Here is a 13,008-nt window from a genome sequence, read left to right as displayed (position 1 = left end):
GCGAGCCCCGGTGGGGGCTCCGCTCTCCCCCCGGCGGCCGGGGGGAGGGCGCCGGGGGGGAGGGCGGCCAGAGCGCCGGGGGCAGGGCGGCGAGTCCCGGCCGGGGCTCCGCTCTCCCCCCGGCGGCCAGAGCACAGGGGGCAGGGCGGCGAGCCCAGCCATGGCCCCGCTCTCCCCGGCGGCCGGAGCGCCGCGCCGCCCCTCTCCAGGTGCCGCCCCAAGCACAAGCTTGGTGGGCTGGTGCCTGGAGCCGGCCCTGTTTAGGAGGTCAATGCTCAAACCACTCAGCTATCTCTCCCCTTAGCCAACTTTATGCCTTCTGGATTCAAGGCTGCTCTAGGGGCTGAAATGGCCCCTGGCAAAACCTAGGCAGCTCTGAGGGCTGCCTATGTCCCCCAGTACCACCCTGCACTTGTGGGGCAGGGCCAGTGTAGGAATTCTCCCCATCTGTGGGCGGTTGACGGTTGCTGTACGCTCCCAGAGTGGTGTAAAACAGCTGTTTCAGAATGAGACCGGGGTACAGACCCTCCACCTACACCAAGCCCACCTAAGCAAGCAAAGGCTGCAGCCAGTGAGGACAGGCAGAGCTACTTCTGGGTGTGGACTGGGTCACACACACAGACAAGGGAAAACCCAGCACAAAACCGTAGGGGCTCCCATTTACTGCAGCTGTGGAGAATTGCAGCGTCTCCATGGGAAAGCAGAACAAGGGGCAGAGGAGATAGTGGGAGGCTGCTGGCTCGGAGTCAGGCCTCAGAACTAAAGGGAGAGTTGCAGGGATCAAAGGGAAAGGGCAGACGGCAGGTGTGCATTGTTGTTCCTCTGGCTTTGCGAGCGTGAGGTTGTTCTCATAATCGATTTAGAAACATGAATCCTGCCCATCATTGTCAGTAATAAACCATCCCAGCACCACAATTGGTATTGAATGAGTGCAGGGAAAACCCAGTTGTGTCACAATCACCCCCCCCCCCCCGACATATTTATTTATTATTTGTATTACTGTAGCACCTACGAGGCCCAGTCCTCGACCAGGGCCCCATTGTGCTAGGAGCTATACGAACACAGAACAAAAGACAGTCCCTGCCCGCAAAAGCTTACAATCCAAGTACTCCCCTACCCACAGATAATAAATGCGCTCCTGGACCTTGACCTTATAGGGAAGAGGCTCAATCAAACAGTTGCCCTCCGCCTCCAGCCTAGCATCTGCCAAGTGCCCAGGGGTCTGAATTGCAAAGGTGAGTGCTCCACTGCCTACCTCCAGAAGTTCAGTCCTGGGGACAAATATGGCTAGAAAGGCCATAGTGGAGAGAGAGAGAGAGAATATCTCTGAGTTTGTCAGGTCATAGGCCATTCTGGGCTTCACCACTCAGAACGCACACCTGAGAGTGAACAGTGATCCTGAACTACTACAGGCTGTAAGGAGAGAGGGCGACAAGCCCTGGCAGATGCTGGGGGAAAAGGTGGCTGGTTGTTAACAACTGTAAGATCACATGCCTTTGCTTGGGGGAGTGCATCAGGCATGTGATCTTACTGGCTCACACGGCAATTTGTGTTTCTTTTTGCTCTCCTTCTCAGCTGGCCATGGGTTTGTCTGATACAATTCTCCTGCACTGATCTTTGTTTTATAAGCTGTTAGGTGAATAATACCAAATATATTTTTATGGTGTGCTGCAGTGCAAGGTCAGATTGCCCAGGTTGTTTGCACAACGTTTGCCTGTTACAATTGAAACTAACCAAGCTAAGGGCCCAGACCTTCAATCTCAGGTGAGTAGTTCTTACTCCTCTGACTAGTGTCTGGGATTACACCCAGGGGTAAGGGCTACTCACCTGAGTGAGGGTTCAGATAGGACTGGGACCTGGAGAGGAAAGGTGGTCTTGTTAAAGAACTGGATTAGGATTCAAGCAATCTGGCTTCAATTCCTGGCTCTGCCATAGACTCCTTGTGAGCATCTCTTAATCTCTCTGTGCTTCCATTCCCATCTGTAATGGGGGAATTATAATATTTCCTTTCTCCTACCCTGTTTATGCTGTAAACTCTTCAGAATAGGGATTGTCTCATTGGGTGTTTGCACAGTGTCTGGCATAACTGGGCCCCAAACTCAGTGGAAGCTTCCAGTCACCACTGTAATAGACATAATAATAATAATAATTAATAAAGGCCCTAGCTAACTCTCTCTCTCTGCAGTTAAGTCCCCATTCTATATAGGTTATAGGTGTGAATGAAAGTAACTATCATAATGTCCTTGCCCAGATAACATTTAGTTACAAAACAAACAAGGGTGTGAATTAAAATAGCATACAGTTCACACAGGAAAAAGGAAATGGCAAATGTAATGCATGAGAGTATTCTCCAGGCTTGCTGAGGCCCTGAATGCACTGGGTTTTTAAGGGTTTTAGGGAACTGTATTAGAATTTGATCTATTCAGTTACTTGTATTTAGTTTCTTTAATGCTGTAAGCCACCACCATAATATCTGGACACATGACATAGATTAACCAAACTATCCACAATATTATATGATAGGATATATTCAGGTAACATCAAGAGAGCCCCACTGAGATCAGGTCCCCATATACTAGGTGCTGTACACACATTTAGTAAGAGATGTCCTTGCCCCAAGGAGCTTAAATAGACAAGACAAGGGAGAGCTCAGGCACAGACAGATTCAGTGACTTGCCCAAAGTCATATTGGAAGTCTGCAGCAGAGCTGGGAACTGGACTGAGATCTCTTGAATTCCAGTCTGGAGCCATAACCAGAAGCCCAGCCTGCTTTGCTGTTCGGTCTTCGTGTTCGGCATTTGCATTCCATCCCAGTGGGTTACCTCGTGGTGCTAGCTGGGTTATAGCTGGTAATGGTTTGAGTCGGAGTCATCATCTGTGTGCATCTGGGCTTGCACAAGCCTATCAATGTATATTTTCCTGATCACAGCATAAACTGACTTTAGTTTTAAGGCCCTGGGTGTATAGTGGATTACACTGAGTGGTGTACTTTCCCTCTACCAGGCACTGTGCTACGGCTGCCTTCTTTTGCTGGTCTTGTATTGGTAAGCATTAAACAGAAAGGAAATGCATAGGAGGGTCATCATTTAAAATAAGATATCGTGGAACACAGAAAGCTAACAAGGAAGGGATAGCTCAGTGGTTTGAGCATTGGTTTGCTAAACCCAGGATTGTGAGTTCAATCCTTGAGGGGGCCACTTAGGGATCTGAGGCAAAATCACTACTTGGTCCTGCCTAGTGAAGGCAGGGGGCTGGACTCAATGAACTTTCAAGGTCCCTTCCAGTTCTAGGAGATGGGATATCTCCATCAAACAAACACAGAAAGCTAACAAGGAACACAAAGGCAAACATGTTCTGTCAGGTGCTTGACATTTTGCTTTTAATTAACTTATTTTGGAACCTCTATAAAATCCCAGGATTAGCATCCATACAAGCTGACTAGCATTTTCCAGAAGGAAAAAAGAATCAGTAATGTGAAAGCTGAGAGGTGTCAGAAGCTGGTCAAGTCTTATCTGCAGCACGGCTAAGAACAGTGAGATAGAGGAACCTGAACATAATAACCTCTCAGCAGGGCACAGGTCATATTTCTGATTTGAGGGATTTCCTGCTATTGTGGCTACTGGATGCAAGGTCACACCGAAATAATGTTGTTTTAAGCCATTGTGTGATGGCCACCAGTGGGGTCCACTAGGTGAAAAACTTGGGTCTCGACAGCTTGAGCTGCAAAGCCAGGCCATAGCTGAGGGCTGTAACAGACCCACATCCTCTATGTGGGTCAGGCACAGCAGGGGATCTGTAACACACATCAGCGGGTTATAATTGCTCCTCCTGGTAATGAAGAATATATATTTTAAATGTTCTGATTATACATTTAAAATAGTTGTGAATTATGGGTACGTGAAAGATGCTGGCTTGACATCCTGGGAGACTGATGTCTCTGTTTACGGAACTCTGATCTAATCTGCCCTCCCTGTGGAGCACAGGCGCCAACTCCGTGGAGCACCCACAGGGCTGGAGCACCCACAGGGAAAAATTGGTGGGTGCTCTGCACCCACCGGCAGCTCCCCTCCCCACCCTGCCCCCCCATTCCAGCTCACCTCCGCCTCCTCCCCTGAGCGTGCCCCGGCTGCACTTCTCCCCCTAGCTCCCAGCGCTTCCTGCCGCGAAACAGCTGTTTCACGGCGGCAAGCACTGGGAGGGAGGAGGAGGAGAGGGAACGCGGTGCGCTTGGGGAAGAGGCGGGGCCAAGGCGGGATTTGGGGAAGGGGTCCAATAGGGGCAGGGAGGGGGCAGAGTTGGGGCAGGGACTTTGGGGAAGGGGTTGAGCACCCACCAGCGCCTCGAAAAGTTGAGCACCCACCAGCACCTGTGCTGTGGAGCCAGCTAGTACAGGAGCCCATTGATTTATGTGCTTCTGGCATGGTTCAGTGAGGCCTACAGGGCCAGATTTTCCAAGGAGCATAGTACATCGGGTGCACATTAGACGCTTGGCTCTTTTGGAAATCTGGTCATGAGTGTCGCAACAGGAGCTGACTAGTGCCGAGCGCTTTTGAAAAACTGGCCTTAATTATGGGTGAAAATCTGGCCCGTAATGCCCAAGCCCTCTTGCACTGCCAGGCATTCTGGTTCACCTGTTTTTGCTTTTAAGCTGCAATGATTACATTGCAATCACCCTCTCATTCGTTTCTGTAACATCAATCAAAAGTCAAAGCCACAGAGGCCTAGTAAATTCATATAGACACATGACCAGTGAGAGCTCTCATGGGAGAGAGATGGGAATGGAGGATGAGGAGCAGGAGAAAGAAGGAAGGGGGTGAAAATCCTGAATGTTAATAATCTTCTGTAGTCAGCTGCTACTCAGATCTTTTGACACACATAGTACATTGAAACACTGTATGCAGCCATCTAGGATGGGAAGTGAAGGGTTATATCCTCTCCAGTCCAAAGTACAGCAGGAATTTAGGAAGTTGGGCCCAGATTTTCAAACATATTCAGGCACCTAACTCGCATTGATTTCAATGGGAGTTAGGCGCTGTCTGCTTCCACAGCGCCTAAGTCCCTTTGAGAATCTGGGCCCTGGACCCACATCAGGATTTGGGAAGATCTCTGGGGCTAGAGTCCTTATGCTTTTGTTAAAGTGTTCATAGGGTCGGACACTGCTCTCCCTGAATTTAATAGCACTTTTGCCTCTGACTTCAGCGGTGGTGGGATCAGGCCCTAAACAACCACAACCTCGGCTTTTGTCTCCCCCAATCCTCTGTCGATCCCAGGCCTAGCACCATAATGAGGCATGAGTTTAGTGCTGGCCCAGCCCAGCACCACTTCCTGCAGCACACTGGGTTTCCCTTGGCTTGTCTCGGCACTGCCCCAGCCTGGCACTGCTAGGCTGACGAGAGCTGGCTCACAGCCTGATGACGATGTGGCTCCAGGACTCATCCCCTGCTCGTTCACTACAAAAATCTCACTGGAAAGCAGCTCCGGTGATCCAGTGCAGCAGGGAGAGGGAGTTGTGTTTTCTCCTCAGTATGACACACAGCTTTGAAAGCAAACAGACATATGTGTTGGATGGCAGAAATGAGAGAGAGTTTAGAAAGCTCCCTGCAGCCTGTTCCTGGAATGGAGAGAAACACCCTTGACCCTATGGGGACTGTATTTCTAGTTACCACCATCCCCCCTTCATATAATGAACTGGCAGAGACTCCTCTTGGTTAGTAGCTAGCGTAATACATTCATAGATTTCAAGGCCTGAAGGAACCATTGTGATCATCTAGTCCAGGGGTTCTCAAACTTCATTGCACCACGACCCCCCCTTCTGACAATAACATTACTACATGACCCCTGGGGGCGAGGGGGGTCAGAGCCTGAGCTCTGCTACCCTGGGTGGGGGGGGAGAGGGGGCTGTAGCCCGAGCCCCATTGCCCCAGGTGTAGGTGGAGTTCAGGCTTCAGCTTCAGCCCTGGGTCCCAGCAAGTCTAATGCTGGCCCTGGCAACACCATTAAAATGGGGTTGTGACCACTTTGGGGTCCCAAACCATAGTTTGAGAACCACAGATCTAGTCTGACCTCCTGTAGAGCACAGGCCATAGAATCTTCCCAAAATAATTCCTAGACCATATCTTGTAGAAAAACATCCAGTCTTGCTTTAAAAAAAATTGTCTGTGGTGGGGACTCCACTTTGACCCTTGATAGGTTGTTCCAATGATCAGTTTCTCTACCGTTAAAAATGTGTGTCTTATGTCCAGTCTGAATTTGTCTAGCTTCAGCCAGTGGATCATGTTATATCTTTCTCTGCTAGACTGAAGAGCCCATTATTAAATATTTGTTCCCCACATAAATTCTTATAGAATGTGTTTAAGTAACCCCTTAACCTTCTCTTTGGTAAGCTAAATAGACTGAGCTCAGGGAGTCTGTCATTGTAAGGCAGGTTTTCTAATCTTTTAGTCATTCTCGTGGCTTTTCTCTGAACTCGCTCTAATTTATCAACATCCTTCTGGAATGGTGGGTGTCAGAACTGGACGCAGCATTCAAGCAGAGTGGATGGTAGTGAGTAGTTGTTTAGAATTAAAAGCAAACGCTGGGCTGAAGTGACAGAACTGAGTTCAGCTATTTGCCCAGAAAGGATGAGTTCACTCCACTCATATAAAGCCCAAGTTTTTGGGCCCTTTGAGTGTGGGAGATCCAGGAGCTGACCTCTACCTTCCAAACCCAGGGCCAGCTGTGGGGCTGCAAAAAAAATTTAAATGTGAGTGACTTGGCCCAAGTGCCAGAGGAAGCCTGTGGCAGAAGCACGGGGACTGCCCTGGTGGTCAAACCCCCAGGTGTGAGCTTAGTCCCACAAGGCCGTCCTTCCCTTCAACCAGATTTGTTTCCTCAGGAATTAGTGTTTCAGGTTTAGGTACATGTAGCAAGGCGACAACTCACCGGCACAGCACCTCCTGCTGGTCATCCTGGGAATTAGCTCTCCAGCTCCAGAGCGCCCTCTGTTGGCCAATGTCTTGCCTGCCGCTGGCCCCCCCCATGTCCCTCCCAGACCCCAGTGCCCCTCTATATCAGGGTTCTGACCCAGCAGTAACCCACATTCTGGGTCTCCCCACCCAGGGGAACCCCCAACCCCTTATCCCCACCTTGCCTCAGTGGCTACTGCCAGTCATCGTCTAGCCCCCGCTCCCTGGGGCAGACAGCAGTCTATAAACCACTCATCATTGGCAAGGGGGGTTTGGACCTGCTGCCTTTGCCTGCCCTGGGCTGCACCTCTGCAACCCCAGTACCCTTCCCAGCCTTTAGCAAGGTCTACAGCCTGCAGGTTTTCCAGGCTGGAGCTCCCCAGCTCCTCTGGCCTTCCCCCAGCCCTGCTCCACTCTAGGTACACTGCTCAGTTCTCAGGCAGCCAGGCCTGTCTCTCTCCACAGCTAGAGAGAGACTCTGTCAGCTCCTGGCTCACTGGCCTTTTATAGGGCCAGCTGTGGCCTTTTTGGAGCGTGGCTCCAGCTGTGGCTGCTTCCCCAATCAGCCTAACGTATTGGCTCCCAGGGGCAGCCCTTTCCCAGGGCTGTTTTAACCCCTCCTGGGCCGGAGCGGGGTAACCGCCCCGCTACAGTGCATTATAAGGTTTTACATCCTCCTCTGAATCATCGTCCCTATCTGAGACTGGTCTGTGCTACATTGATCTGTGGTGACCCCGATGAGCCCTGACACCAGGCACATCCTAGCCTCGTCACAGCTTTTGCTGCGCTGTCTCAAGCCCCCTGCACTTGGGGCCAGATGGTCGCAGTGGTAAACTGCCCTGCAGTTGGGTTGGTCCGAAGCCACGTGATTCTGGCAGGAGTAGGGAACGGTTCAGTGCTTCAGGGCGTGCACAGATGGAACAGGCCTGCTACATCATTTCTTAGGATAGTGCAGGGGTCGGCAACCTCTGGCACGCGGCTCGCCAGGGTAAGCACCTTGGCAGGCCGGGCCAGTTTGTTTACCTGCCGCGTCCGCAGGTTCGGCCGATCGCGGCTCCCACTGGCCGCAGTTCGCCGCTCCAGGCCAATGGGGGCTGCTGGAAGCGGTACAGGCTGAGGGATGTGCTGGCCGCGGCTTCCAGCTGCCCCCATTGGCCTGGAGCGGCAAACCATGGCCAGTGGGAGCCGCGATCGGCCGACCCTGCGGACGCGGCAGGTAAACAAATTGGCCCGGCCCGCCAGGGTGCTTACCCTGGCGAGCCGCGTAGCAGAGGTTGCCGACCCCTCGGATAGTGCATCCTTTGTACTCCTTTGCAGCATGTCTGGTCCACTGGTCGATTTGGAGCGGCAGAGCCACGTTGCCTGCCCCCATTGGGGTGGCTTGTGTCCTGGGAGCACTAGGTGGGAGCAGTCACTGCTCTTGAATCCAGCACAGGGGTGGGGATGTGATGAGAAGGAAGGGTCTTTGCACCTTCCCTGCCCTGCGAGGGTACCCATCCACAGGGCTGTCACAGTCCGGCCCCTTGATGTGCAGCCTGCATTAGATATAACAGAGCAGGACTCCTTGTTCATACCTTAGAGATGGAACACAGATGCAGGGCTAATATGGTGTATCCAGGCCTCCACACTACTCCAGTAGGCTCCAGGCCTCCACACACAACACACAGCATAGGGGCTTCTTGTTTGTACACTTTGGAAGTTGCCAGGTCGGCCAGGAGCCCCCTGTGTGTTTTATTCACTCCAGAGAGGTCAGGCCTATAGATCTGTTACTCTGTGTTGTGTTACTTGTCATTCAACTACAGCGGCAGCGTGGAGCCTGTATTGTTGCTGTCACTTATCTTCTCCCACAGGCTTCTGCTCATGAGAAGGATTTCTGTCTGGGAACAAAAAACCCGCCAAACATCAGCTCCCAGCTTTCAATGGAAAAGGGAGAGATTAGGCTGGTCTCTCGATAACAGGTCGTTCAAATGACAGGATTAACATATGGCCAAGAGGAAATGTCTGCTTTGGGAAGCTGGCAAATAGCCAGTCAGAACAATACCTTGCGCTTTCCATCGTCAAAGCAAGTTACAAACCGCACTGCGTTAATTAATGGAGGAGGTAGTATGTTCCTCATGTGAGGGCCTCAGGACATATTTGTCCTATTGCCAGCTCTGATTCTGTCCTGTCATTAAACCATGGCCAAATCACGTAGCCCTTAGCTATACTAAAAGTTGCAGTGCTTTAACTAAAATTAATTTTTAATCCACCTAATTAAGCTGGAGGAAATCCCTAATGTAGACTCACTTAAACCAGTGTAGTCCCTGCTTAACCTGGTTTAGATTAATTCAGTAAGGCCTTGTCTAAACTAGGGCTGGTCGAAAACTTGACATTGAAATTGTTTTCTGAGTAAATGATATTTTTCACCAAAAGTGTCTGCTTTTTGTGGAAAATGGCTTTTTGTGAACACACCAAAACTAAACATTTTTGGCTGAAAAATTTTGATCAAGAAATGCCACTTCAGTGCCTCATGGGAGTTGTAGTTCAGGTACCTTATTCCCCCATTCTCCTCTATGGGTTGGATTCCCCAACTGGACTACATCTCTCATGATACAACATGACCCATCATACACTGCAGTGGCTCAGCCAGATGGGAAATGTAGTCCAGGTGGGGAGTCCAGCTCATAAAAGAAAACTGGGGCATGGAGCACATGAACTATAACTCCCATGAGCCATCATGGCAGCATTTTCAAATCAAATTGTTTGGGCATTGATTGAAAATTTTTAATTTTGGCTTAACAATTTTAGCTTTCAATTTTTTTGCTGAAACGTTTTAATTTTTCACAGAAAAAAAAAAAGCCCTTTTCCGATCAGCTCTCGTACATCAGTTTAATGGACTCGATTTAAAAAGTAACTTGCTGATGCAAACTAAACCGATTTAAGCACAACTTAAAACATTTTAAGTGCATCTACCATAGGAATTTGTACCAGTTTAACTAGATCAAATTTAAATCAATTTACTTTAACCAGAGCAACTCTTTGAGTATAGACAAGGCATTAACCTCTCCATGTCTCAGTTCCATCTTCTATAAAAGAGGAATAATAACAGGGGTATTGTGGGGATTCAGGTCTGGAAGGCATTTTGCAGTCTTCAATTGGAAAGTGTTCTACAAGTCCAGAGTAGTATTACTCATTAATCCTCTCAACACTCTTGTGTAGTAGATAAGTATCATCCCTACTTACCCTTATTGAAAAGCCCTATAGAATTGAATACAAAATGGTAACTTTCCTATAGAATGTTTGAGCCGTCCTTTAGACGGGCTACTGAATCCCATGCATGGTTTAAAACGGGTCGGCAACCTTTCAGAAGTGGTGTGCCGGGTCTTCATTTATTCACTCTGATTTAAGGTTTCGCGTGCCAGTAATACATTTTAACCTTTTTAGAAGGTCTCTTTCTATAAGTCTGTAATATATAACTAAACTATTGTTGTATGTAAAGTAAATAAGGTTTCAAAATGTTTAGGAAGCTTCATTTATAATTAAATTAAAATGCAGAGCCCCCCCAGACCGGTGGCCAGGACCCAGGCAGTGTGAGTGCCACTGAAAATCAATTTGCATGCCGCCTTCGGCACCTGTGCCATAGGTTGCCTACCCCAGGTTTAAAACCTACTGAAAAGATCTCATTCCTTTTCAAATTCTATAGGTATGCAGAGTAATTCTAGAGAACCTTATTATTTTCCTTGGTTTCTGTTTAGTCCCTGTTAATTTCTACAGCATTTTTCCATATGGGTTTGCAGAAGATTTAACCCAAAATTTGGTGAAAATGTGGCTGCCCATATTTAGGCACCTAAATATAAGTGTCCTAATTTTCAAAGTTCCTGAGTCTCTACAGTTGCCATTGATTCCAATGGGAATAACACACAAGGGACCAGATTCTTAGCTGGTGTAAATCAGGATAGCTCCAGTGAAGTACGTTTATACCAGCCATTAGAAGTGATAGATTTTAAGGCCAGAAGGGACCATTATAATCAACTAGCCTGACCTCCTGCATAGCACAGGCCAAAGAATTTCGCCCAGTGATTTCTACATCTAGCTCAATAACTTGTGGTTAAAATAGAGTGTACGTGTTAGAAGAACATCCAATCCCGATTTAAATATTCCAAAGGATGGCGAATCCACCACATCCTTGGGGAATCTGTTCTAACAGCTAATTACCCCCACTGTTTAAAAAATGCCTCATTTCCAACTGAACTTTGCTGACTTCAACTTCCAGCTGTATAAAGGATGTGTTTTTATATAGTTTGGGCATAGTGCATGATTAGTGCAAAAACTGTTCCATTGATGGACTGTATGATCAGTGTTTATCAGAAAACCATTCATGACTGAGTTATTATGGGGGTTTAGGCGTTTTCCTTTAAAACCCTTTTGAAAGTTAAAAGGGTTACAAATCAGGGTTACTGATTTTACCAAGCAGATGCAACGTTTGAATCTCTGATGCATCAACCCAGCTAAATTTACTGTAGAAAGAAAGGAAAGGGTGTGATATGGTGCCAAGCTTACTCTTTGCCAGTCAATGAATGAAATGCTTAGGGCAATGAAGTCAACATAATTATTAATAATTATTTATTATTTGTATTATTGTATCACCTAGTAGCCCCAGGGCATGTACTAGGACTCTACTGTGCTAGGGACTGTACACAAACAGAACAAAAAAGCTTACAATGCAAGTACTGTATAAGACAAGAAACATCAAACAGATAGATACTCACAGACAGATGGGGGAGTACAAGGAAACAGTGAGATAATATTGGTCAGCATGATGCACAGTGGACTCATCTTACCAAGAAGCCTAACTGTTGTCAAGATCTTTGTAGGCTTTACGGAAAAGGAGAGCTTAAAGGAGGGTTTTGAAGGAGGATCATGCATTAGTTTTACAGATGTTTACAGGGAGCTCCTCTCAAGCATGTGGGGCAGCAGAGGAGAAAGCACAAGGTGCTTGACTGGAAATTTATCAAGTGGGCAATGGAGGGTGGCATGAAGGATTCAGTACTTGACCTTTCAGTACTGAACAAGAGCTGAGAGGTGGGGTAGGTTTCGGCTGTGAAGGGCCTTAAACATGAAGAGAAGTAGCTCGTGTTTGCTGTGATCGAGAAGAGGGAGCCAGTGGAGAGATGCAAAGAGAGGGGTGACATGGCGAAACTATACACCCAACAACCAGTCCATTGAAATGACCACTTCTCTCCCCTGATTGGCTGTACAGTTTTTCAGTAATTTTGGCTCCACAGCCAGATGTCTTTGTCTCTGAAAATATTTGCTGATGGGAATGTATTATGCAAGGCACAAGTCACTGTGAAAACAAAACCGTCCGACTGATAAGTCTATTGATAATGAGTGTTTATCAAAGTCTCTCAAGTTTTATCAAATGCAGACCTGCCCAGCTTTGCATTTTAAATCAGCCTGTTGCGTATCTTGGGCTATTTGCCTGCTGGGCAGTCTGCTGGCAAGATATTGTCCCTATTCTCCACAGCACACATTCTGCATGGATTGTGACAGGCCACGTGTCATGTTTTAGGGCCAAATTCAGAGGTTATGTGTAAGGGGCAGTAGTGGTAAGTGGGTGTGAGCCTAAAATAGAACTAAGGGATTCTAAAGGCAGTCTAAAGAGGTCTCCGATACCGTGGTGCCGAGCATGACATAAAAATCTAGATGAATGGATTATAGAGGGAATCTTATAATATGCTTAAAATTTATGCACCATTCTTGTAAAACGTGTGTACGTCTTAGATGATCCCACAATGAGGAGCAGAGTTTTACAACCCTGGACCTTCTCTTTGAAGGGAGATTTGTTGAATTCTAGACTGAATTGGTTGCAGAAGTCATAATCATTTTAGCTTTTAGCCCTTAATTGTTAATCACCTTCAGTGCAGCTGAAAGAAACCACGTTACCTTGTTAAACAAACAGAATAATGTTGGCGCTTGTTGTGCCCAGCACGTTGTGTTTATTGTGATATGCAGGCTCTCTGCAGATGTCCTAGCTGATGCTGTGGCTTTGCGGTTGGATCGTGTCTGTTATCTGCTCTTGACA

The sequence above is a fragment of the Terrapene carolina genome, unplaced genomic scaffold (assembly GCF_002925995.2).
Source record: "Terrapene carolina triunguis isolate 2854851 unplaced genomic scaffold, T_m_triunguis-2.0 Scaffold111, whole genome shotgun sequence".
Taxonomy (NCBI): Eukaryota; Metazoa; Chordata; order Testudines; family Emydidae; genus Terrapene; species Terrapene triunguis.
This window is presented reverse-complemented; position numbering follows the sequence as displayed.